Here is a 27,200-nt window from a genome sequence, read left to right on the forward strand (position 1 = left end):
TTCATATACACAGTCAGTTCGGTTCCAACATTCATGGGGTGGAGACGTATTTTCAATACGCTCCAAGCTATAGAAAGATACCTTTAAAAAAATATTATATATTTGAGTTTTAAAAACGCATAAAATAAAATATTAAAAATCTAAAAATAGCAAACTACAGCGATTCAATCAAATCTCCTACATACTTTGATATAAGATTAGAACAATCAGCAATAACGTAAACTCCACCATCAGAATAGACTACAGTCATTAACAAAAATGATTGAGAGGCCCAGAAGAAGAAATCGCGGGGAAACAAACAAGGCTCAGTGACTATTGGTTATAAAAACATTAGAGACAAAAAACAGCTTTAACAACCTGTCGGAATAAATTGAAGAGAATATACAACCAAGGCCTGAAAAAGTTGTTCCCAAGCTACCACCAATAACAGTCTATAAGATAGGAGTAATAAAACACATCCATGACCCATTGAAAGCCATTACTACGTACTACACAATTAAAACAGTGACCTATGAAAGAGTTAAAATCCAGTTGTTAGAAGCGGAGCACTTTAAAATCCTAGTAAAAGAATTAAATGAAAGAAACAACCAATACCATACATTCAGGCGAAAATCCTAGAGAGCATTCGTGTTAAAAGGTTTAGATCACGGGACGGACTTTAACACCATCAAGGTAGCCCTAGCTGAAAAAGGCTACGAGCTCTTAAGTATTCATAAAATACGACATCGCACGACTATAAAACATCCCGCCTATGTTCTATATTGATTTAAAACCTAATGGAAATAATAAGGCGGCGTATGAAATCACCAAAATATCTCCAGATGTCAATATATCCTTGGTCAGTAAATTTGCCTTGAATTTGGAGTTGTGGAACTATATTTGTATTTTTTGAAGTTAGAATAGAAGATACCTCTTTTGTGATAACTTTTTTTATCGCCTCAGCATTATTTGCAATACCTAATCCTGCTTTTTTTAAATCTAGGATCTAAAAATGTAGATTTCCCGCATATCGTATTCATTTCTAAAATTGTCTTTTATTTATGATATCTAATAAACAATTTTGTCATTATTTCTCCACTCACTTGTTAAAATCCTGGATTTGATGGAAAATTGCAGTCCACTTATTAATCGTATAATTAAAGAGATCATTGGGATATCTTTCACCAGATAACTCGGTGGTCATTATTTCATGGGCTTTAAAATAGCCAACAAAATCAATTGTTGAAGTTTAAAGTAGAGTTTTCCTATCAGAAAATGTATTTATTACAAATATTTAATATACTTACTACTGTAAAACTAATACTACTGTAAAACATTATTCTGGATCTGCAAGAGGCTTGGACAAAAATCGCGAAAGTTTATCAAATAAGTATTACCTATTATACCAGTCCAAAGTAATACCTATTATGCCAGTCAAAAGTATCTTACTATTTATCATTTAAATATTTTTTTTGCCCTCGGAAACTAGCGTTCCAAGATAATGTTATGTTAATTTACAATATATAGTTATTCACAAGCAAACTACAAAAAAAATAAAACGACATATATTACATATAAATCTGTATAAGCATAAATGTGGCGCATTACTTTTTTTTGGCCTGCAACCGGGTAGGGGAATCCTGTTACGGATACCTGGTCGGGAAGACCCGCAGGAATAAGCGAGTTGGATTGGTTATGTGGAGACTGCCTCTGGGCTACCCACTAAACCCCACCCTATCAGCTGATCCAATGACCCTAAATGATAGTTCTTATTGTTAGTAAGGAGGATATCCCTAACCGGTAACACCGTTAAGAGGCACAAGGGCCAGGCAAGGACGTGGCGTCATTATCACACCACGCAGCTTGCGGTACATGAGTTAATGGCTCGCCGGAGAAGGTCAAGACAATTTGGAGTTAGAGCATGACGGGGTAGTGTCGGCTGTGATAGAATAAATCTATCAAGAGCCGCATGAGTTATTGGCTTAAAATATTGCCCAGCTCGGTAATACATCTATTGTCCGAGAGACGAAGAGTGGAGAAATATCTCGAGTAAACCTTGGATATAAAATCGTGAACTTGGGGAACGTCTGTTTCTTTTTTAGATAGACACTGGAGCCGTATAGAACGACTGATCGAACCAGCATTTTGTACAGGAGAGATTTTATAGATAGAGGAAGCCTGCTGGCCCGGTTGATAAGCGGTCAGCAAATTAACAATACCTTGACCTTTATGGAGGGACTTTTGAATATGAGAATTCCACCTAAATTTGCGATTGAAGACAAGACCGAGATAGGCGGCTTCTTCTGACCATGGGATTGCGGCGTTCTCGATTTTAAGACGCGAAATGTTCGGTGCAAAACGCTTCTTGAGGAAGAAGATGGCCTGGGATTTCTGTGGGTTGACCTGCAACCTCCAGAAATGTAACCACTGGACCGTCTCATCGAGTTGTTTTTGGAGTGCGCTTCGGATATGCGGTGCTACTCTTGAAGAAGCAAAGTAAGCAGTGTCGCCTGTGTAAAAAGCAGGTTCAACTTGTGGTCTCCTAGGTATATCTGAAAGAAAAATATTAAATAGAGCGGGTGCCAGGAGGGAGCCTTGTCGAACTCCTTCGTCGATGGTTTTCCGGATAGAGAGGATATATTCAATCTTCACCTGGAACGATCGTCCTGACAGAAATTATTTGATAAGAGCTGTTGGGTCATCAGGTAGACCTAATCGGATGCATTTCGCTACTAAGCCTTCGTGCTAAACCTTGTCAAAGGATTTGGTTAGGTCCAAGAAGACCGCTCCAAGTCTTTCACGTCGGTTAAAAGCACAGTTGATTTTTCCGGCCAGCCGATGGGCCTGATGAATGGCTGAGTGTTTGGCGCGGAACCCGAATTGCTCATCTGGAATGATATTGTTTGTTTTCGTAAAACCATTAAGAGCATGAAGCATTGGGCTATCAAAATATTATCGAAACTCGGGGCCTTTTTATTCCGAATCTTGCTGATCATTTGCGTGAGTATTTTAGTTTTTAGCTTTTCGTGGTCGGTGACTGCAAAAGTTCCTGTCTCTGTTGGATATAGGGGGGAGGGGGGGTATGACGTTTTGCGCCTTCGCCACGGGGCTTTTAGAGAGTCGCCAGAAAGTTGCTGGGCCATCCAGCCTTTGGTCCGCTAGAAATGAGTTCCATTTCTCGGATCGCCAGGCTTTAATGGATTCCTTTACTTCTCGTTTTACTCTGTAGGTATTTAGTGAATTAATAGCCTGGCTACTTACCTGAATAGGCTGGGTAGTCTTGACGGCCGGTGGTTTGGGCGTTGGCTGGGTAACTGTCTTAGTTAGCGGCTTGGCGGACGCTGATCTGACGGCATTTCTAGAGGATGATGGTTGCGAGTTGGCCTTGGTTCTGTGCTGGATAGGTTGGGTGGACGGCTTGGAAGCTGGCTTGGTTGCAGCTGCATATCTAGCCTTATCGACGGCCTTCGACAGCTGACTTGGTTGTGGTGGGGTGATGGGGCTCCTCTTTCCCACCACGGTGAATCCATGATCCGGATCTTCATTTTCTAGCCGTTGAGATGTGATTTCATTTGGTGTCTCTTGAGATTGATGTACTGACTGCGCCGGGGTGGGTTTAGTAAGGACGTCTTGTAGCATCATCCGCATTGCGGAGAGCTCGTCTCCTTACTTTGTTAGCAATATTCCCAGTTGAGTAACCTCAATTTTGAGCTCTGCCTTTTTATTTTTTAAATACTCGATGAGTACAGGACCCATCATCCGGGTATCGTCAGGGCTATCATCGGCACATTTGTCGGTTTTTGACGGCAACTTTCTAAAGACGGTGCTGGCTCTGGCGAGCGGGACGCCATTGCCCCGCTTGTCAAACGCTTTCCGGCGTTTGCAAACGTTAAACGTTGTCTGTAAATGCGCCTTTTCGGCGCTTACAGACGCTTTTTTTTAAGTAGGAACTGGTGGAAACGTGATAACGGATCGACCGTCTTAGAGAAAGTTTCAGGTGATTCTCGGAGGCGCAGGTAGGTTCGGCGGACCGGACACGACCGTTCTCTTCGAGAGCTAGCACGGAACTCCGAAACAACAATGTCCAAAAACTCATTCAACAATGCGCCAGATTCCAAGCATATGGGCATACTAAGACAAACTGTCGCAAGTTGTACAGATGCGTGAAATACGCTCCCCTGCGCATTTCGTTCATTTCGTCGCATCGTTATGCGACCAATAATTGCATACGCAAAACACGTGACGACAAAATAAATTGCGCCATAGGGAATGCCTAGTCCATAAAGCGTTACAACACAAACTGTATTCAGTACTGACAGAAAAAAGAAATTTACAGCCACCAAAACAGCCCATACCATCTAACTCGTCTAAAGCACCAATACATCACTTGGTTTTTGTATGAACAAAATATTGATATCATGATGGTATCCGAAACACATTTCACGGATAAAAAATATTTAGAGATTCCGAAAAACAAGCTGTATCACACAAAACACCCAGATGGTGAAGCAAATGGAGGAACATCTATAATGATCAGTGAAATATAAGGCACCGTGAAAGAAAAAAATTCAGTGAGAAATATTTACAAGCCACCAGTCTAACTATTGAATAAGTGCATGGGCCATTAACAATTAATGCTATATATTGTCCACCTAAACACGACAAGGCAGCACAATACCACGGCTTCTTCTGGGCACACGGGGCTTCTCTTCACGCTGGGTAATAGGTTCATTACCGTGGGAGACTACAATACAAAACATGTTATGTAGGTTTCTAGACTAAGAACACCAAAAGACAGATAATTAGTCAAAACAATGAAGGCCCATAATATAAAGAATATATCTACTGGTAAGCCAACATATTGGCTGCCAGGTAGAAATAAAATTCCCGATACCGTAGACTTTTGTGTTACAAAAAATATTAATAACGAAACGTGCAAAGCAGAATCATGCCTCGATCTATCATCTGACCACTCACCGGTTATTATAACATTGAACTCAAATATCTCAACAAAACAAAATCACTTTAATTGCATAACACAAAAACCAACTGGCAGTTATTTAGAGAAAAATCAGACAGTTTGTTATCACTAATTTATCATTAAAATTAACAATACATGGGCTAGGAATGACAAAGGTAAAGCGGAAGTTTTCTCTAAACACTTAAAAACCGTATTTAATACGTACCCATTTGAAATACCCGCAACAGAAGAAAATAACATAATGGAATTTCTTAACACTCCGTTTCAAATGGATCTTAAGGAATTTACTGTTAAAGATGTTAAACAAACAATACCTAAAAAAATTTATTATAAAAAAGCTCCCAGTTTTGACCTAATTGCTAAAAGAATCTTGAAAGAATTCTCAGGAAAGTGCATCAAATTAAAAACATTCATATTTAATGCCATGCTAAGACTTAATTAATTTCCTAGCATCTGGAAAGTGGCTCAAATCATTATGACTTTGAATCATTGGAAAAATAATAAGACGTCTCCTCTTATCCTATGAGCCTGTTACCTGTCATCTCAAAACTTTTCGAAAAACTATACATTAATAGATTAAAATTAATCGCAGAGGAGACAAATGTTATTCAAGACCATCAATTTGGCTTGTGTAATAAATACGGAACAACAGAACACATACATAGAGTAGTCAATCAAATTAACAAAAAACTTAAATGATAAGCTTCATTTTTCGATTTTTATCAGGCCCTCGACAAAGTGTGGCACACTGGACTGCTTGTTATATTGAAAAATCTTTTGCTCCATACGCACTTGTAATTGCTGAAATCGTACCTCTCAGACAGACATTTTATTGTCAAACAGGGTGACGAATACATTGACCTACAGCCTATATATTCGGATGTTCCGCAGGGCAGTGTTCTCGGTCCATTGTCATATCTTACGTATACAGCTGAACCACCGACCTCACAAAACATTACTGTCGCAACATATACTGACGATACAGCGGTCACACGAGAATCCAATATCAGCCACAAAAACCTCCAACTTCATCTTAACAAAGTCGAATTGTGGTTGAAAACCTGGCGTATCAAATCAAATGAGGCAAAATCTACCCATATAACATTCACCCTTTGCAGAAGAACCTGTCTCTCAGTAAAATTGAATAATCATAAGCTTCCACGAGCAGATAACCTTAACTATCAGGGAATACATTTTGATCGAAGTCTGACTTGGAAAAACATATAGTGACAGAACGCAAACAGCTTGGGCTTAAACTAAACCAAACGTATTGGCTGATAGGGCGTAAATCTAAATTATCATTAGATAACAAGGTTTTTGTCGTATAAATCAATACTTAGGCCCATCTGGACCTATGGTATTGAACTGTGGGGTACTACTTGCAAATCTAACATAGATATCCTCCAGAGGTTCCAGAATAAAATGTTGCGAGTCGTCGTCAATGCCCCATATTAGGTGTCCAACAAATTAATTCAATGCGATATACACATAGAACCCATAACGAGTGTAATTCGAAATGCTAGTGCGAAGTACTCCGGAAGAATATTAGTGCATACTAATGCACTCGCCAAACCGTAAATGTGTGCGTTAGTTAGTTAGAATAAGTTAGGATAGACTTTAAAATTGTACAGCAGACTACTAACTCTACATGTTAGTATGGTTATATTACATAACGGAAACCAAACAATAATACATATTAATATTAAATAAAAGGCCTTTGTTCGACAAAAATTCTGATTTATTGGTCCGACAGGTAAAACATGGTAATGTGTTTCGATCAATGGACCAAAGGAGACTGTTATGGACCCATTCCGTGGTGCTGGCCTCGCTCATTTATGTTGACTTACTATTTAGTTGCTGCACATGGTCCTGTCTTGGATTCGTATTCTAACACGGTAATCCTGCTAGCTGAGGCGTCCTTGCACCATATACCAAAAGACTAAAAGATAAAAAACATTTGTTTAGAAATCAGTTATTATTAATAATGGCGTTGGAATATCTGAAATGAAATATGCCAAAAAATCAAGTGCTGAAAAATTCTAAAATAAGACCGCTTAAAAGTATATGTTAACAATAATAGTACAAAAGTACATTTTATGCTGGATAATCTCAAAAACAATTTGCCTAAATATCAATTGTTTTTAATAACAATACAAAAGCTGGGAAAATATTTTATGAAATATGTTTAAAGATCAAATGTAATCAATAATAGTACGAGAGCTGAAACATCTGAATAATATTAACCTAAAATTCTATTGTTCCTTATAGCAGTGTAATAGCAAAAGAAATCTGAAATGAAATATGTCTAAATATCAATAAAATATTGTTAATAATAGCACGAGCGTTAAAAAATCTGTTATGAAAAATTCCAAATAATCAAATTTTATCAAAATAGTATAATTATTGAAAACTGAAATCAAATTTACCTAAACATCAATTGTTAACAACAGAGCTGGAACTGACAAATCGGAAAGAAAATGATGGTATAGTAAATAATCAGAGCTTTTGCAAAATTAATTTATTTTTAAAATTCATTGCATTTGCAAAATAATTTCTATAGTGGGTGCACCCACACTTTTTTTTTTCACCAGCGGTCCTCTCTCCCCTTCCTTCGCAGCGTTCCACCAAAGGTACTGCCTCTCACACAATTTTTCTTTAGTTTGGGAATACATACTGATGTATAAATCCCGCACATAATCACTCTGCTTGAGCACCAGCTACCACAACATTACAGTAGCTATAAAGCAATATGCAAATTAAAACTATATCAAGCATATCCAATGCAAGATGCAATTAATAAAAAAAAATTTAATGATATCAAAAATTTATCTGGAGTTAAATTTGATAAATAATTTAATTATTAATAAAATTTTATCGTATAGTGATAGATCCGTCCAAGTTAAATTTGTACAATTTTTTTTTAAAGTTTACATAAAACCTAAAATTATTTATCGATACCAGTGGTGATATATTCTGCTAATACCGACCAGCCAAAATCGAAATGCAAAAAGTATACACTGAACAGAAAATTTACATGAATTGCAATTTTTGCGACATTAAAATTAAAATGTGATATCGCCTATAGTAGGAACTCTAAATTGTATTATGATGCATAATTAACTACAACATTCCCAAAGATTACTACTGTATTACGTCTGTTCAACATCCATTATAATCGATATCCAAACACGTTCCTTTGTGATTACATAACTGTAAAGGAAATCTTCTGCATTCAACTGTACCGAATACCAATCTCCGACGAATACTCGTCGAATGAAAATTTCAACGCCCACTGACCACAAGACCGACTTCGATTATACTACCATTGGAGAATATAAACATATTTAAAATTAACAGCTCCAAGCATTCATCTCCGTCCTTTCCTATCTCACATTTTACACAGATAAGAATTCCTATATCTTTGTCTAACATCATGAATGAAATAAATCAATCGAAGCGTGCATTTGACTGATAATAGTAATTACTACTTTCAGTCGCAATTTTTTGACTATCGACCTTTCGACTGTTTAGCCACTATCGACTGTTTAGACTGTTTTCAGTCGATAGTTCCAACGCTAGTAGTTATTTTCGGTTATGGAATTGTGACCTTCTTGACGGGTGCGATTACAACAAATTAAAAACTGGTCAAACTTAACAGATTATTAAACGTATACGAAAATACAAGCACAAACGACCTAAAAGAAAATATAAAAAACAGCGCAGAAAGTGCATAACCCTACTGATGGTTAATTACGGGAATATAGGTTGCCTAATGGGTAAAGAGATCGTCTAAAATCAAGTCGGTCTATAGGACCATCTTTCGCATAGGGTGTGAATTAACTACAAACAATAATTCCGATAGATGGCGGCACACTACGTATTAATTAGATCAATTATCTGCCGCATTTTTCGAATAAATTTGAATGGAATTAGAAACGTTATATATATTTCTATATATATATATATATATATATATATATATATATATATATATATATATATATATATATATATATATATATATAATACCGAAAGATGGCGGTACACTGCAAAGTTACTGTATTAATTAGATCACTTGTCTGTCAAATTTTTAGAATATATTTGAATGGAAATAGAGACGCTCTTTATGTTCAACCTGTATTAATATTAATTATGCGATATATATAATATATAGTGTTTGTGTATATCCAGTCATATGTATACCGGAACATTTTCTCTCTTCTCAAAATATAGGTAACTGAAAGAAGAGTTCTTTATATGTAGTTCCGATATTACGTTGATAAATATAACCAATAATCTACTGCGATATGTTTTGTTTATCCTGAAATGAACAGCAATATAATATTTAATAACGAGAAACCATTAGGTATTTCATAAAACTATTTGTATTTAGATAATTTTAATGAGTGTGAAATTAAATGATTCCTGTTGATATAAGATTTTCTCTAAAGGCAAGTAGTTCAAACCGTAGAAGCTTTGGAATGAATTTTTAACACTACTTATATTACTTTTGATATGTTTTAGATTATTGATCTATTACTCAAAATTGGTGTCCTATAAAGTTTTAAATAACGTAATATTTATAAGGGAATTACGTTACCTCATGGTATCGAAGAGTTCTGAATAGCAAGACATTAGCACCTACTAATCGGATATTATATAACTTAAATAAGCATTTTTACTGTTATAGTTAAGTAGTAATAAGGTGATTATATTTCGTCAGTTTTATATATACCTATGATTAGATCACATCATCAAGCAACTATATATATTTCTAGATATATATGGTAATTATTTACAATATTCGTACTTAGCGACAGTGTCATTTAGTTATTTTAATTATAACAATACAACAATATTTATTAACAATAATAACCATAACCATTATATTACATAATTTCATCATATTACATTACTATGTATAATAATAATTACAAACAACTGTTATAAATATTCTAAACTAATATAACACTATAACAATTCAAATTTGCTCTTGTCATTGTGCATCGGTAAACATTTCAATCAAGCTTTGTGCGACGTCTTGCCTTATCACAGCTCCATCTTTGGATAACACTATAGGCGTTCCTGAATCATAAGGATTAACGATGTGTCTGAAATTTAAAAATGAATTATGTTGCTGTATCTGATTGTTTTTCAGATCATCTTACATTATTCTCTTTTGTTTAATGCGCTTATTGAATATCCACTTGATGGAGGCCGTAGGTTTGCTTAGATTTTGATCTTTAATCATGCCCTGATATTCTGCAATACCAGCTATCATTTGTTCCTTTTCAGCGTAATACAATAATTTAATTTGTTTACCAATCTAAAATGTAGTAAATTGTTATATAAATAATATGAAATAATTTAACTGTATAATTTGAAACGCTATTGAATAAAAAAAAACTGTTAAAGTAACCCCAACCTGACTGTAGTAAATAATTTTTTTTTCGGTATACGGAGAAAATACCCATTTATTCCAACTTTGACTAATGCTAATATTTCTTAACTCTTTAGCTTTAATAAATATGTATAGCGGATTATCTGCATATAGAATAAACCTGTTTGCGGTTTGGTGCATGGTAAATAGATATGGATTAGAACTTTCGCCCTGGGGTGGATTATAAATGTTGTTGACGGAATTCAGATCATTTTGTGGGTCATTAAAATCTATAATGGAAATTTTGAGTAGCCATGAAGTAAGATGTACTATTTAAATAATACTTGGAAACTTGTTAGGTTCATTTTCTTTTGCCAAAGTTGTACTGGTATTTTGATTTAAGTTTTCACTGTTGCTTTCAAAAATTTCACTCAAAATTGATGTGTACGCAGAAGTACGCATATAATTATTATCATGAGAGTAATTCATGATAGTTTTGTATTAAATCACCTACCTACTATTAAATTGCACTATGCATACAGACTAAGAATAAAAACTGGAATGTCAATATTATTTAGTGGCAGCTAACAGTATTTATATTTAACAAATGAACGTGTATGTATCTAGATTGAAAATAGGAGCATTTGATTGGTTTATATGTAGCGGTATTTAAAGACAATCACATGGCGGCACATAAATTGTCACCATGCGCCATGAATATGTGGTTGCCTAAATTAATGTTACAATAGTCGCTTTGAAATATAGAATTGTAACAACGCTACGGCACATGCTGGTGTCAAAGTCACCCCACCCAAGCTATAGCTTTAAGCGAGTTGTTTGTGAATTACAAATACAGTTGAATCCAGTGTTTTAATTGCCCATCACCTTCACCGAACCGGTTCTAACAATTATCAAATCAATCAATCAATTTTATATTTTATTTATTTTAATTATCAATTTTATTAATTTAACTAATGTTTGTAACAATTCCCCTCATTGCATGCATCACTTTACACGTATCACTTATCAATTATTGTCTATTGGAGACATTTTAGTTCCTAATTATTACCTTATTTCCGCCAATCGGTTCTACATTACCTATATTTCATATGAAGGAAAATAACAACAGAAATTGATATACATTTATTTAGAAATCTATTAATTTCCTTCTCATTATTTTTAGTTATAACATTAAATAGAACAAACAAACAGAGAGCACGAACATTTTATTTTAAAAAGTTATAATTGCATATATATATGACAATATAAATATGAAGATACATCAGCCCTATGGCTTGCAGGTGCATCTAACATTTTAATAAAACTATTATAACATATAATAGGAGAGTACAACCTAATTTTAACAGTTTTTTTCTACGAGTTTCAAATTTTTATGAGGCCGAAAGGTACGATGAGCGAGACATTTAGACATAGGGGTTTATATTAAAGCATATTTATGCTGGCATTATCATCTTCTACTCCCTATTCTACAAGGCGCCGAACAGTAATTTTAGAGTAGAGTAGCTATTTTTCCGTTCTCAACAAAATATTAAACGAATATTTAAGATGTGAGATAGAAGTATGAATTGCACCAGATGTGTGCGAGGGTGAAAACGGACCTAGTAGTCCAGTAATTATAATTTTGCTATAAGACAGTGTTTAGGATGAACACCACTGAAAAGCAGTAACGATGTAGTCATTAGATGTAATTATTCGAATAATATTAATTAATAAAAATATTATATTGCAATTCTAATCGGCGATTAACCAAAATATCAAGATCAGGATTTTTATGCTATTAAGTAATATCATTTCGAATAAAACAATATGGAGGGGGCTTCCTCAGGTGTAGCAATCACGGAAGGGCTGCAACCATTAAACCCTTAAATTTAAATGTACTATATAACTTAACCTAATTAAGATTGTAAACAAAGATTACAAAAGTACATTTAAATTGCCAGAACAAAACTATTACATTGTACATACAAATTTGTTCGAACTTAAAACTATTCTATTTCAGTATTGCCAGAATTTAACTTTAATAATTTAATCAAATGAATCTACACAATTATGTGATAAACAAAGGTAACTGTTAGTTTCCTACTTAAAAACAATTCTCTCTTTGAGCAAAAAAAAACTTTGAACTATATCATACAAATAGTCGCCAAAACACTGTCCAATTTAATATCGATTATATAGTTCGTTCTTGGGCTGCCAAACATACACATGTATTTCTCTTCAAAAGAATTTCTTCCGTGCCTCTGGGTTGTTTTTATCAAATAGCATGAATCCATTAAAATTTCCTAGTCGATTACCATACCATTCTTCATAACTTTCTCCTTCAAGTCCACTTCCGCCTTACATTAGTCCATGGCCTTCTGGTTTCACTGAGTTATCATAACTAAATGGTCACCACTGCAGTCTGCTTAACTTGTTCCTTCCAGTCGACTTCTGAATTATATTAGCCCATGGTCTTCTGGTATTACTGAGGTATCATAACTAATTAGTCTCCACTAGCTCCATTTTTGAAATAAACAGACAATAGGAGATACATATCATGGTCGTCTAATTTCCTTTCTTCTAGAATTGGTTCCAATTTAGACAACATAGGTTCATTTTCATCAGGCTCGTCATCACCGTCTGCTATCTACTCCTGAATGCTTTTTTTTCATCATCACTCACATTTTTGTTTTCTTCTTCCTGTTGCAAAACTGTCAGCATCCATTTACTCACAGATTGTTCTTTGAAATTTTCTATGCTTACCTTATATTGGTCTCTCTATATACTTTCTAAAATGTATATCTTTAATTATTTCTTCACTATTATCCATACGGAAGTTGACTTCCATTGGCGTACCAAATTGATCTGCTTAGATGCGATCTTATAACTAACAACACTTATATCCGTTAAATTATAACTGTAAACTATTTCCCCACTTTTGCTGGTGCTAATATTAATTTTAATAGGTGTAACAACCTTCTACGCAGAATTCCTTAAGCAGTCATTAAATTATGTGTTTTTGATGGATCTTAATCTCTTCTATCGCTGCTTTTTTCATTCCAATAAATTGTTTAACTTTATAGAGACTGTCCATTAAATCCACTATATGCTCTTCGTCATTTTATTAATGCTTCAGCATTGAGTACTACTGAATAATTACTACCTTCCATGACTAGACAATAGTCATTACCTTATCTCTCCAAATATAGTTTACCCGAACAATGCTTGATTTAATTGTTGGTATCTTGGTTCATATACAGAACTACATTTAATTATTTAATAATGTCCTATTTAATCTTTCCGCTTTTCCATTACTTTGCGGTGAATGGGCTATTGCTATATTCTAAATGAATCCCCTTTTTTCTACAAAATAGCTTTACTCCATGCTGTCTCTCTAATTAACTAATATATTGTTTCAAATTCTCTTCAGTTTCATTTTTTGTCTTCAGGATTTTTACGCTGTTAAAATGAGACAAATCTTCTAGTATTTTCCTTCTTTCCTATTATAAATATCTTCCTCCATCTTCATATATTGGGTTTATTAGCCTATAAATATCCCAATGAATTAACTTTTCGATTGCACTTCTTGCTGTTGCTTGTTGCTTTAGCTTCTACGCACATAGAACAAGGTTTATCTATCTTCTTCACCAATTGAATTGATATTTATATCAAAATTCTAGTATTTTCTAACTAAACTCTGCTAAGTAACTTTGTTCTCCATCCTTAGAAATTGAAAATTCTTCATTGGGTTCAATAGCTTTTCATTCTTCCTGCAATTACATGGTTGATTTTCTAAACTTTACCCCATTACTAATTGCTTCATTAATTTCAATGTTTCTTTATCCTACCGATAAATATGTTGGACCCCATGTTACTCGTTTACTAGTGTTTCCCTGATCGTTATAAATTATACACGTGGTTGATTTTCTAAACTGTTGATTACTTCATTACTAATTACTATATTGATTACAATGTTTCCTTCTATCCTACTGATAATTCTGTTGGATCCCATGTTACTAATTTACTGGTGGTTCATTGATCCTTGAATATTATAAACGTGATTGATTTTCTAAACTCTTAATTACTCCATTACTATTTACTACATTGATTACAATGTTTTCGTCTTTCTTACTGATAGCTGAAGATCACATTTTTAGTTTCCTGGTGTTCCTTCTGATGGTCATTGGTCTTTGAGTGCTCTAGTGTCCCGAAATTAATTTCCGTCTGTTGCATACAGCCATCTTGTTACTTCCAATTTCTTTCGTGTATATATAATTATATATATACTATACCGAACTAATAACTTCAACTCATCTACATTCTCCGTTATCACCCTACTACTTCTCATTTACACCGAGAATTTTGGGCCCATAACCTTTTTTAACAATTTTTACGAATCACTTATGATTCGGGACGGTACGGAATTAATGCACCTCTCATGGCCTTGGAACAAAATAGAAACTTTATTTTGATCCCTGGTAACTTATACCCTCTCGATACAAGTCATAGCGCCCTCTACTAAGTTTTCTTTCTCATTTCTATACTGGCTCTTGTATCGAGACAAGTCATATACTTAACAAAAATAAAAATACAATTGTTCGAAGCGAAGCACTTTAAAATTCTAGTAAAAGAATTACATAAAAGAAACACCTAATACCATACATTCAGGCCAAAATCCGAGAGAAGATTCGTGTTAAAAGGATTACATCACGGGACGGACTTTAACACCATGATGGTAGCCCTAGTTGAAAAAAGCCACGAGCTCGTAAATGTTCACAATATATAACATCGCACGATTATAAAACCTCCTGCCTATGTTCTATATTGATTTAAAACCTAATGGAAATAATAAGGCGGTGTATGAATTCACCAAAATATTTCCAGATCTCAATATATCCTTGGTCAGTAATTTTGTGTTGAATTTCAAGTTGTGGAACTATATTTGTATTTTTTGAAGTTAGAATGGAAGATAGATTTGTGATAACTTTTTGTATCCCCTCAGCATTATTTGCAATAACTAATCCTGCTTTTTTTAAATCTAGCATCTAAAAATGTAGATTTCCCCCATATCGTATTCATTTCTAAATTTGGCAGTCTTTTATTTATGACATCTAATAAACAATTTTGTAATTTTTTCTCCATTCACTTGTTACAATCTTGGATTTGATGGAATATTGCAGTCTTATTAACCGTATAATTAAAAATATCGTTGGGATATCTTTCACCAAATAACTCGGTGGTCATTTTTTCAAAGGGTTTAAAAAGTGGAACAGATTCTATTAAGAAAGTCCATTTGATAACAAATAAAAACTGTGGTGTTCTTCTTAATAGCCAACAAAATAAATTGTTGAAAATTAAAGTAGAATTTTCCTATCGAAAATATATTTATTACAAATATTTAATATACTTTATTAACCTCTTAACGATTAATATTTTTGAAACAAATTTAGCAACTGCTACTGTAAAAAATTCTTCTAATCTTTTGGATCAATGCAATTTCTGAAACCTATGGAATCTAATTTTAGTTTTCAAGATTTCGGGAAAAAGGTTTCGGCAAGCAAGAGGCTTGGACAAAAACCATGAAAGTTTATCAAAAAAGTATTACCTATTGTACCAGTTCAAAGTATTACCTATTATGCCAATCAAAAGTATCTTACTATTTATCATTTAATTATTTACTTTTTTTGCTTTCGAAATCTAGCGTTCCAAAAGGCTGCTATGTTAATTTACAATATATAGATATTCACAAACAAACTACAAAAAAAATAAATATATTACATATAAATATGTATAAGCATAAATACGGCGCATTAATTTCAAGGTCGCGACTAGGACGAAAGGCGAGAACGTTAAAAATTAGTCGAATGATGACAGTTGATAGTAAATCGTAATAAAATCAGTCGGACGGAAAATAGCGACTGAAAACAGTTACTAGTAAAAACAGTCGAACCAAAAATAGCGACTGAAATGGTCGATAGCAAAAAGTGGTCAATTAGTGAACAGTCTATAGTCGATTTCAAGTTCAGTGCTAGCTTCCGAAGAGAACGGTCGTGTCCGGTCCTCCGAGCCTACCTACTCCTCCGAGAATTACCCCCAATTGATTGCCAAACGATCGACTCGTAAACCGCTTCCATCTGCACCTTCGCCCGTACATCATAAAGGTTTGTAAACGCCGGAAAGCGTTTTACAATCTGGGCAATGGCGTCCCGCACGCCAGAGTCATCATCGCCTCCAGAAAGTTGCCGTCCAGCAACAGAGAAATGTGCCGATGATATCGCCGACGTTGCCCGGATGATGGGTTCTGAACTCATCGAGTATCTAAAAAATTAAAATGCAGAGCTCAAAATTGGGGTTACTCAACTTCGAATATAGTTAACAAAGCAAGGCGATGGGCTCTTCGCAATGCGGATGTTGCTACAAGCCGCCCTTACTAAACCCACCCCGGCGCAGTCAGTACATCAACCTCCTGAGACACCAAATGAACTCACATCCCAACGGTTGAAAATCATGATCTGGATGATGGATGTGGTGGGAAAGAGGAAAAGGGGCCCCATCACCCCGCCACAACCAAGTCAGCTGTCGAAGGACGTCGATAAGGTTAGACATGCAGCTGCAACCAAGCCAGCTGCCAAGCCTTCTACCCAACTCATGCAGCAGAGAGCCAAGGCCAACTCGCAACCATCAACCTTCAGAAATGCCGTCAGATCAGCGTCCACCAAGCCGCTAACTAAGACAGCTACCCAGCCAACGCCCAAACCAGCGGCCGTCAAGACGACCCAGCCTACTCAGGTAAGTAGCCAGGCTATTAACTCACTAAACACTTTTCCTTAAGCTACCGCATCCAAACACTTCGAGAACACTCTCACAATCTTCACCCTCACTACCTATGCCAACTCTTTCGGCGAACCCAAATCCAACCACCGCTCGTAAAAAGGAAAAAATCCCACCCATCGTCTTCGTGACACGAAGAAATACTCAGGAATCCTTCGAATTGCGAAAGATAATCCTATAGAGATTACTGCAACTTTAAGCCGAAAGGACGGAACTCGCTTATTTGTACCAACTTCGAACGACTTCCGCAAACTGACCAAGCTTCTTGAAGACCGGAAATATGCATTTCACTGCTTCTGCCCTCTTTGTGAAAGGGCAATACGAGTCATCATCCGCAACATCCCAACGATTGTAACAGTTGACGAAGCCAAAGACCACCTTATTTCGCAAGGTTTCCACCCAAAATCTCTTCAAAGGTGGAAACTTAAATCAGGCGAAGACCTTCCCATAATCCAGGTCGTTGTTCCTAACGAAGAAAGGAATATTATTAATCTCACCAAAATAGGCCTGTCAATCGTGAAAGTCGAAATCCAGCAAGCGTACGGCCAGCCTGTGCAGTGCTACAACTGCAAGTTGTTTGGCCATTCCAGCTCTCGTTATAGAGCCTCCCCGGTGTGTCAAATGCGCCGGACACCATGAAACCCGTTCGTGCACCAAGGTACGCGAAGAGCCACCTAAATGCAGCAATTGTAGAGACCCACACACAGCTAATTACACAGGCTGTAGCTGTCGACCTGCTCCCAGGAATCTTAGACCAATCCAATCCAGACCAGCCTCCGGCAACACAAATTCTGAGTGGAGCAACCAGGAAGGAAGGAGGTTAGCTCAAAAGCTGGCCTCCTCCAACCAAACAATATCCCAGCCCCTGCCCGAATGCAACCTTATGCACTGCCAGCGGGTCTTCCAACTACCTTCACACTGCAGCAGATGATCAGATGCATCCTGCAGTTCTTTCAATCCCAACAATTATTTCCTAATATAGCCGTCTAAGCAGCAACCCCCCTTTCCCGTCTAACCTTCAATAGTTGTTTACTCGTCAAAATGGCTACTTCCAAAGTGCTTAAATCATGTCGTGGAACGCCAACAGCTTACGCGATAAAAAAGTGGAGCTGGACCTCGTTCTTTCGTCTTCAGGCGTCGATATAGCACTTATCCAGGATACTCCCCTAAAACATTCTCATCGTTTTTCCCTTCTAAAGTACACGGTTTACAAGAATGACCGTATCCCAACTCGCGGTGGCGGAACTGCTATCCTAATCAAAAAGGGAATTAAACACAACCTTCTGACTTCACCTCTGATCACCTCTCTGTACAGGAAATATTCCACGCATGACTCGTTTGCCTTCAAAACGTTCTTCGACGGCCCAACTTCAAACATAATCGCTGGAGACTTCAACGCTCACCATCCCATGTTCGATTGCGAGCGCGCAAATCGAGCAGGCAACGATATCGCAGCACTGAGTGCAAACTTAGGGCTTGGTCTCGCCCTGCCGGATGAGCCTACCAATCAGCCCGCTATTCAGCCCGCTATTGGACAACGGGGCACTCCACGCATTCTGGATTTTTTCATTCTCCGGAACATCAATCGTCCTTCTGATGTACAAGTTCCCGACGAGTTACACTCGGATCATCGTCCGATTATATTAACTATCGAATCAGAAAGAAAACCGACTGAAAGAGATATCAGCAAATTCTCTTGGAATCTGGTCCAATCCCGAAGATCGATCGACCTGACCAACTCGAGCGTGCCGTGTCGAAGCTAACTCGAGACATCCAGTCCGCCTATCAGAATTCATCATTCGAAGTTCAATCATTTTCAAACACTCAAAGTGAGCCAGTTCCTGAAGGCATCAAGTCGCAGATCCGACTCAAAAATCGTCTCTATCGTAGAGCTCGTGCCACCCTCAACTCGGCAGACAAAAGGGAGGCCAACAGAGTAAAACGAGAAGTGAAGGAATCCATTAAAGCCTGGCGTTCCGAGAAATGGAACTCATTTCTAGCGGACCAAAGGCTGTCTGGCCCCGCAACTTTCTGGCGACTATCTAAAAGCCCCGTGGCGAATGCGCAAAACGTCATACCCCCCCTAAAGTCAGCGGAGACAGGAACTTTTGCAGTCACTGACCACGAAAAGGCCGAGCTCCTCGCTAATACCTATGAGGCCCAAATGGAACGCCTCCCTCCTGCTATAAATATAAACGCTGCTGAGAACGACGGAATCGTTAGGAATTCCAACTCCGTTCGTTCTCAAGTGCCTCCAAGTTATCTTTTAAACCATCGTTGTATTCTGCTCCTGCCCCGTAGGCCCATTTTTGGCAATTTTCCCAACAGTTGTTCCAGGCAAGGTCCAGCCTGTTTCTGATATATTTATTGCTGAGAGCAATCACCTGGTCGTCCGCGAATGCCTGAATTCTCATTCCGCAGTCCCCTACTTCCGATTCAGAGACTTTGCGGAATCAGCTGTTCATGCCCAGCAGCCATACCGTTGGCCCTAAGCTTGACCCTTGCGGACATCCCTTGTCAATTTCCATTGCCACCTGGTTGCTGATGATTTTCCTTCCCGTCAAGAAGCTGGCTATTGATCTTGCCATTTTCTTATTAATTCTGCTTCTTCGCAATTCTTCCAATATCTCTACCTAGGTTGCTCAGTTGAAAGCGTTTCCATTAGAACGTGTTTCCCTTGTTCTTTTTCGGTGTTGATCCATTTCAGTAGATCACTCACGGCTTGTACGGTTGACCTGTTTTTTCTGAAGCCGTACTGCCTTGAGTCATGTAGCTCCATCTCCTCCGCCATTGCCAGTAGTCTCTGATTAAGTATTTTGTCTAGTACTTTTCCTAGCGTTGGTAGAAGGCTGATGGGTCGTTCGCCTCCGTCGCTTTTGTTTAACCAGCACAGTTTAGCCGTTTTCCATATCTTAGGAAAGTATCCCGCGTTGTAACAATTCCTGTACAGCGTCAGGAACTCGTGATTTTTCGAGATCTAGACATTCTTCAGGAGCTCGTTTGGTATGCGGTCTTCCCCTTCTGCCTTTCGGTTTCTCATGTTCTCTATAACCGATTCGATTTCTCCTTCGGTTATTTCTGCCTCGCCAGTCTCCGTACTCGGCCTGTTCTGACTTCGCGAGTTCGCTCTGTTTCCTCCAGGTCCATTGCTGGGTGGTATTTCTCCACTCTTTATTTTTCGGCTGCTTCTCTTGCCTCCAGTGTTGCGTCTTCAGGCGTTGCTACCACTTCGCCTCTTCTTATGTCCATTCTTCTGATAGCTTCCCAAATACCGTCCCACGAGTTTGTTTCTATCAGGTTGTTAATCGCCTGACTGTCGTGCTCGGTTTTCTTTTCTCGTATCATTTTCCGATACTCTCTCTTCCGTTCGTTGTACTCATTCACTATTTGTTAATTGTCCGTGCTTCTTCTTATTCTCCTCTTCAGTACAGTTAGTGCTCGTTTATGTTCCGCACATTGCCCGTCCCACCATTCATTACCATTTTTTACCATGATGGTTTTTCGTTTTACCAGTCTTCCTGCTGCCTGTATGACTTTCTGTTACTTCCAATTTCTTTCGTGTATATATAATTATATATATACTATACCGAACTAATAACTTCAACTCATCTACATTCTCCGTTATCACCCTACTACTTCTCATTTACACCGAGAATTTTGGGCCCATAACCTTTTTTAACAATTTTTACGAATCACTTATGATTCGGGACGGTACGGAATTAATGCACCTCTCATGGCCTTGGAACAAAATAGAAACTTTATTTTGATCCCTGGTAACTTATACCCTCTCGATACAAGTCATAGCGCCCTCTACTAAGTTTTCTTTCTCATTTCTATACTGGCTCTTGTATCGAGACAAGTCATATACTTAACAAAAATAAAAATACAATTGTTCGAAGCGAAGCACTTTAAAATTCTAGTAAAAGAATTACATAAAAGAAACACCTAATACCATACATTCAGGCCAAAATCCGAGAGAAGATTCGTGTTAAAAGGATTACATCACGGGACGGACTTTAACACCATGATGGTAGCCCTAGTTGAAAAAAGCCACGAGCTCGTAAATGTTCACAATATATAACATCGCACGATTATAAAACCTCCTGCCTATGTTCTATATTGATTTAAAACCTAATGGAAATAATAAGGCGGTGTATGAATTCACCAAAATATTTCCAGATCTCAATATATCCTTGGTCAGTAATTTTGTGTTGAATTTCAAGTTGTGGAACTATATTTGTATTTTTTGAAGTTAGAATGGAAGATAGATTTGTGATAACTTTTTGTATCCCCTCAGCATTATTTGCAATAACTAATCCTGCTTTTTTTAAATCTAGCATCTAAAAATGTAGATTTCCCCCATATCGTATTCATTTCTAAATTTGGCAGTCTTTTATTTATGACATCTAATAAACAATTTTGTAATTTTTTCTCCATTCACTTGTTACAATCTTGGATTTGATGGAATATTGCAGTCTTATTAACCGTATAATTAAAAATATCGTTGGGATATCTTTCACCAAATAACTCGGTGGTCATTTTTTCAAAGGGTTTAAAAAGTGGAACAGATTCTATTAAGAAAGTCCATTTGATAACAAATAAAAACTGTGCTGTTCTTCTTAACAGCCAACAAAATAAATTGTTGAAAATTAAAGTAGAATTTTCCTATCGAAAATATATTTATTACAAATATTTAATATACTTTATTAACCTCTTAACGATTAATATTTTTGAAACAAATTTAGCAACTGCTACTGTAAAAAATTCTTCTAATCTTTTGGATCAATGCAATTTCTGAAACCTATGGAATCTAATTTTAGTTTTCAAGATTTCGGGAAAAAGGTTTCGGCAAGCAAGAGGCTTGGACAAAAACCATGAAAGTTTATCAAAAAAGTATTACCTATTGTACCAGTTCAAAGTATTACCTATTATGCCAATCAAAAGTATCTTACTATTTATCATTTAATTATTTACTTTTTTTGCTTTCGAAATCTAGCGTTCCAAAAGGCTGCTATGTTAATTTACAATATATAGATATTCACAAACAAACTACAAAAAAAATAAATATATTACATATAAATATGTATAAGCATAAATACGGCGCATTAATTTCAAGGTCGCGACTAGGACGAAAGGCGAGAACGTTAAAAATTAGTCGAATGATGACAGTTGATAGTAAATCGTAATAAAATCAGTCGGACGGAAAATAGCGACTGAAAACAGTTACTAGTAAAAACAGTCGAACCAAAAATAGCGACTGAAATGGTCGATAGCAAAAAGTGGTCAATTAGTGAACAGTCTATAGTCGATTTCAAGTTCAGTGCTAGCTTCCGAAGAGAACGGTCGTGTCCGGTCCTCCGAGCCTACCTACTCCTCCGAGAATTACCCCCAATTGATTGCCAAACGATCGACTCGTAAACCGCTTCCATCTGCACCTTCGCCCGTACATCATAAAGGTTTGTAAACGCCGGAAAGCGTTTTACAATCTGGGCAATGGCGTCCCGCACGCCAGAGTCATCATCGCCTCCAGAAAGTTGCCGTCCAGCAACAGAGAAATGTGCCGATGATATCGCCGACGTTGCCCGGATGATGGGTTCTGAACTCATCGAGTATCTAAAAAATTAAAATGCAGAGCTCAAAATTGGGGTTACTCAACTTCGAATATAGTTAACAAAGCAAGGCGATGGGCTCTTCGCAATGCGGATGTTGCTACAAGCCGCCCTTACTAAACCCACCCCGGCGCAGTCAGTACATCAACCTCCTGAGACACCAAATGAACTCACATCCCAACGGTTGAAAATCATGATCTGGATGATGGATGTGGTGGGAAAGAGGAAAAGGGGCCCCATCACCCCGCCACAACCAAGTCAGCTGTCGAAGGACGTCGATAAGGTTAGACATGCAGCTGCAACCAAGCCAGCTGCCAAGCCGTCTACCCAACTCATGCAGCAGAGAGCCAAGGCCAACTCGCAACCATCAACCTTCAGAAATGCCGTCAGATCAGCGTCCACCAAGCCGCTAACTAAGACAGCTACCCAGCCAACGCCCAAACCAGCGGCCGTCAAGACGACCCAGCCTACTCAGGTAAGTAGCCAGGCTATTAACTCACTAAACACTTTTCCTTAAGCTACCGCATCCAAACACTTCGAGAACACTCTCACAATCTTCACCCTCACTACCTATGCCAACTCTTTCGGCGAACCCAAATCCAACCACCGCTCGTAAAAAGGAAAAAATCCCACCCATCGTCTTCGTGACACGAAGAAATACTCAGGAATCCTTCGAATTGCGAAAGATAATCCTATAGAGATTACTGCAACTTTAAGCCGAAAGGACGGAACTCGCTTATTTGTACCAACTTCGAACGACTTCCGCAAACTGACCAAGCTTCTTGAAGACCGGAAATATGCATTTCACTGCTTCTGCCCTCTTTGTGAAAGGGCAATACGAGTCATCATCCGCAACATCCCAACGATTGTAACAGTTGACGAAGCCAAAGACCACCTTATTTCGCAAGGTTTCCACCCAAAATCTCTTCAAAGGTGGAAACTTAAATCAGGCGAAGACCTTCCCATAATCCAGGTCGTTGTTCCTAACGAAGAAAGGAATATTATTAATCTCACCAAAATAGGCCTGTCAATCGTGAAAGTCGAAATCCAGCAAGCGTACGGCCAGCCTGTGCAGTGCTACAACTGCAAGTTGTTTGGCCATTCCAGCTCTCGTTATAGAGCCTCCCCGGTGTGTCAAATGCGCCGGACACCATGAAACCCGTTCGTGCACCAAGGTACGCGAAGAGCCACCTAAATGCAGCAATTGTAGAGACCCACACACAGCTAATTACACAGGCTGTAGCTGTCGACCTGCTCCCAGGAATCTTAGACCAATCCAATCCAGACCAGCCTCCGGCAACACAAATTCTGAGTGGAGCAACCAGGAAGGAAGGAGGTTAGCTCAAAAGCTGGCCTCCTCCAACCAAACAATATCCCAGCCCCTGCCCGAATGCAACCTTATGCACTGCCAGCGGGTCTTCCAACTACCTTCACACTGCAGCAGATGATCAGATGCATCCTGCAGTTCTTTCAATCCCAACAATTATTTCCTAATATAGCCGTCTAAGCAGCAACCCCCCTTTCCCGTCTAACCTTCAATAGTTGTTTACTCGTCAAAATGGCTACTTCCAAAGTGCTTAAATCATGTCGTGGAACGCCAACAGCTTACGCGATAAAAAAGTGGAGCTGGACCTCGTTCTTTCGTCTTCAGGCGTCGATATAGCACTTATCCAGGATACTCCCCTAAAACATTCTCATCGTTTTTCCCTTCTAAAGTACACGGTTTACAAGAATGACCGTATCCCAACTCGCGGTGGCGGAACTGCTATCCTAATCAAAAAGGGAATTAAACACAACCTTCTGACTTCACCTCTGATCACCCCTCTGTACAGGAAATATTCCACGCATGACTCGTTTGCCTTCAAAACGTTCTTCGACGGCCCAACTTCAAACATAATCGCTGGAGACTTCAACGCTCACCATCCCATGTTCGATTGCGAGCGCGCAAATCGAGCAGGCAACGATATCGCAGCACTGAGTGCAAACTTAGGGCTTGGTCTCGCCCTGCCGGATGAGCCTACCAATCAGCCCGCTATTCAGCCCGCTATTGGACAACGGGGCACTCCACGCATTCTGGATTTTTTCATTCTCCGGAACATCAATCGTCCTTCTGATGTACAAGTTCCCGACGAGTTACACTCGGATCATCGTCCGATTATATTAACTATCGAATCAGAAAGAAAACCGACTGAAAGAGATATCAGCAAATTCTCTTGGAATCTGGTCCAATCCCGAAGATCGATCGACCTGACCAACTCGAGCGTGCCGTGTCGAAGCTAACTCGAGACATCCAGTCCGCCTATCAGAATTCATCATTCGAAGTTCAATCATTTTCAAACACTCAAAGTGAGCCAGTTCCTGAAGGCATCAAGTCGCAGATCCGACTCAAAAATCGTCTCTATCGTAGAGCTCGTGCCACCCTCAACTCGGCAGACAAAAGGGAGGCCAACAGAGTAAAACGAGAAGTGAAGGAATCCATTAAAGCCTGGCGTTCCGAGAAATGGAACTCATTTCTAGCGGACCAAAGGCTGTCTGGCCCCGCAACTTTCTGGCGACTATCTAAAAGCCCCGTGGCGAATGCGCAAAACGTCATACCCCCCCTAAAGTCAGCGGAGACAGGAACTTTTGCAGTCACTGACCACGAAAAGGCCGAGCTCCTCGCTAATACCTATGAGGCCCAAATGGAACGCCTCCCTCCTGCTATAAATATAAACGCTGCTGAGAACGACGGAATCGTTAGGAATTCCAACTCCGTTCGTTCTCAAGTGCCTCCAAGTTATCTTTTAAACCATCGTTGTATTCTGCTCCTGCCCCGTAGGCCCATTTTTGGCAATTTTCCCAACAGTTGTTCCAGGCAAGGTCCAGCCTGTTTCTGATATATTTATTGCTGAGAGCAATCACCTGGTCGTCCGCGAATGCCTGAATTCTCATTCCGCAGTCCCCTACTTCCGATTCAGAGACTTTGCGGAATCAGCTGTTCATGCCCAGCAGCCATACCGTTGGCCCTAAGCTTGACCCTTGCGGACATCCCTTGTCAATTTCCATTGCCACCTGGTTGCTGATGATTTTCCTTCCCGTCAAGAAGCTGGCTATTGATCTTGCCATTTTCTTATTAATTCTGCTTCTTCGCAATTCTTCCAATATCTCTACCTAGGTTGCACAGTTGAAAGCGTTTCCATTAGAACGTGTTTCCCTTGTTCTTTTTCGGTGTTGATCCATTTCAGTAGATCACTCACGGCTTGTACGGTTGACCTGTTTTTTCTGAAGCCGTACTGCCTTGAGTCATGTAGCTCCATCTCCTCCGCCATTGCCAGTAGTCTCTGATTAAGTATTTTGTCTAGTACTTTTCCTAGCGTTGGTAGAAGGCTGATGGGTCGTTCGCCTCCGTCGCTTTTGTTTAACCAGCACAGTTTAGCCGTTTTCCATATCTTAGGAAAGTATCCCGCGTTGTAACAATTCCTGTACAGCGTCAGGAACTCGTGATTTTTCGAGATCTAGACATTCTTCAGGAGCTCGTTTGGTATGCGGTCTTCCCCTTCTGCCTTTCGGTTTCTCATGTTCTCTATAACCGATTCGATTTCTCCTTCGGTTATTTCTGCCTCGCCAGTCTCCGTACTCGGCCTGTTCTGACTTCGCGAGTTCGCTCTGTTTCCTCCAGGTCCATTGCTGGGTGGTATTTCTCCACTCTTTATTTTTCGGCTGCTTCTCTTGCCTCCAGTGTTGCGTCTTCAGGCGTTGCTACCACTTCGCCTCTTCTTATGTCCATTCTTCTGATAGCTTCCCAAATACCGTCCCACGAGTTTGTTTCTATCAGGTTGTTAATCGCCTGACTGTCGTGCTCGGTTTTCTTTTCTCGTATCATTTTCCGATACTCTCTCTTCCGTTCGTTGTACTCATTCACTATTTGTTAATTGTCCGTGCTTCTTCTTATTCTCCTCTTCAGTACAGTTAGTGCTCGTTTATGTTCCGCACATTGCCCGTCCCACCATTCATTACCATTTTTTACCATGATGGTTTTTCGTTTTACCAGTCTTCCTGCTGCCTGTATGACTTTCTGAAAACTGGCCGCCTGCTCCTCAATCACTTCGTGTGTTACTGTTTGTCCGATATTAGTCTCTATTTCTTCCAGTTTCACCCCGACCAGATCCCAATCGGTGCCGGCGAAATCCCATCTTACCCTTTTTCTTGGGTTGGTTTTCCCATTTCCGCTCGCCACTCGATATTCGATATATTTGTGGTCGCTTAGTGTTTCCTCGTCACCTTTGATTTTCCATTCTTCCACGTTTATTCCCCTACTACACGTGAGGTCCATGTGCCCTGTGCCCCTATTACAATCGAAGCTGGGCACCGTGTAGTCTCCTTCTGCGAGCTCTAGGACTGATTGCCCAGTCTAGAAGTTCCTCACCTCTTGGTGAGCTTC

The 27,200-nt window shown here is 38.6% G+C and overlaps 2 long non-coding RNA genes across 2 annotated transcripts in view; one reads left to right on the top strand and one right to left on the bottom strand.

Annotated features, from left to right (window-relative positions):
* Positions 1–27,200, top strand: part of LOC143205797 (uncharacterized) — a 489,432-nt gene that overhangs the window by 344,346 nt on the left and 117,886 nt on the right. The gene's annotated exons all lie outside the window — the stretch shown is intronic.
* On the bottom strand, positions 9,833–10,283 carry LOC143205796 (uncharacterized). Its single transcript, XR_013007913.1, has 2 exons — positions 10,129–10,283; positions 9,833–10,071 (listed from the first exon to the last, which is right to left on the bottom strand). It is a non-coding gene; the product is annotated as an uncharacterized LOC143205796 (long non-coding RNA).

Source organism: Rhynchophorus ferrugineus, unplaced genomic scaffold, assembly GCF_030347505.1.
Source record: "Rhynchophorus ferrugineus isolate W39M unplaced genomic scaffold, kcgeb_rfMv2 rfM17, whole genome shotgun sequence".
Taxonomy (NCBI): Eukaryota; Metazoa; Arthropoda; class Insecta; order Coleoptera; family Curculionidae; genus Rhynchophorus; species Rhynchophorus ferrugineus.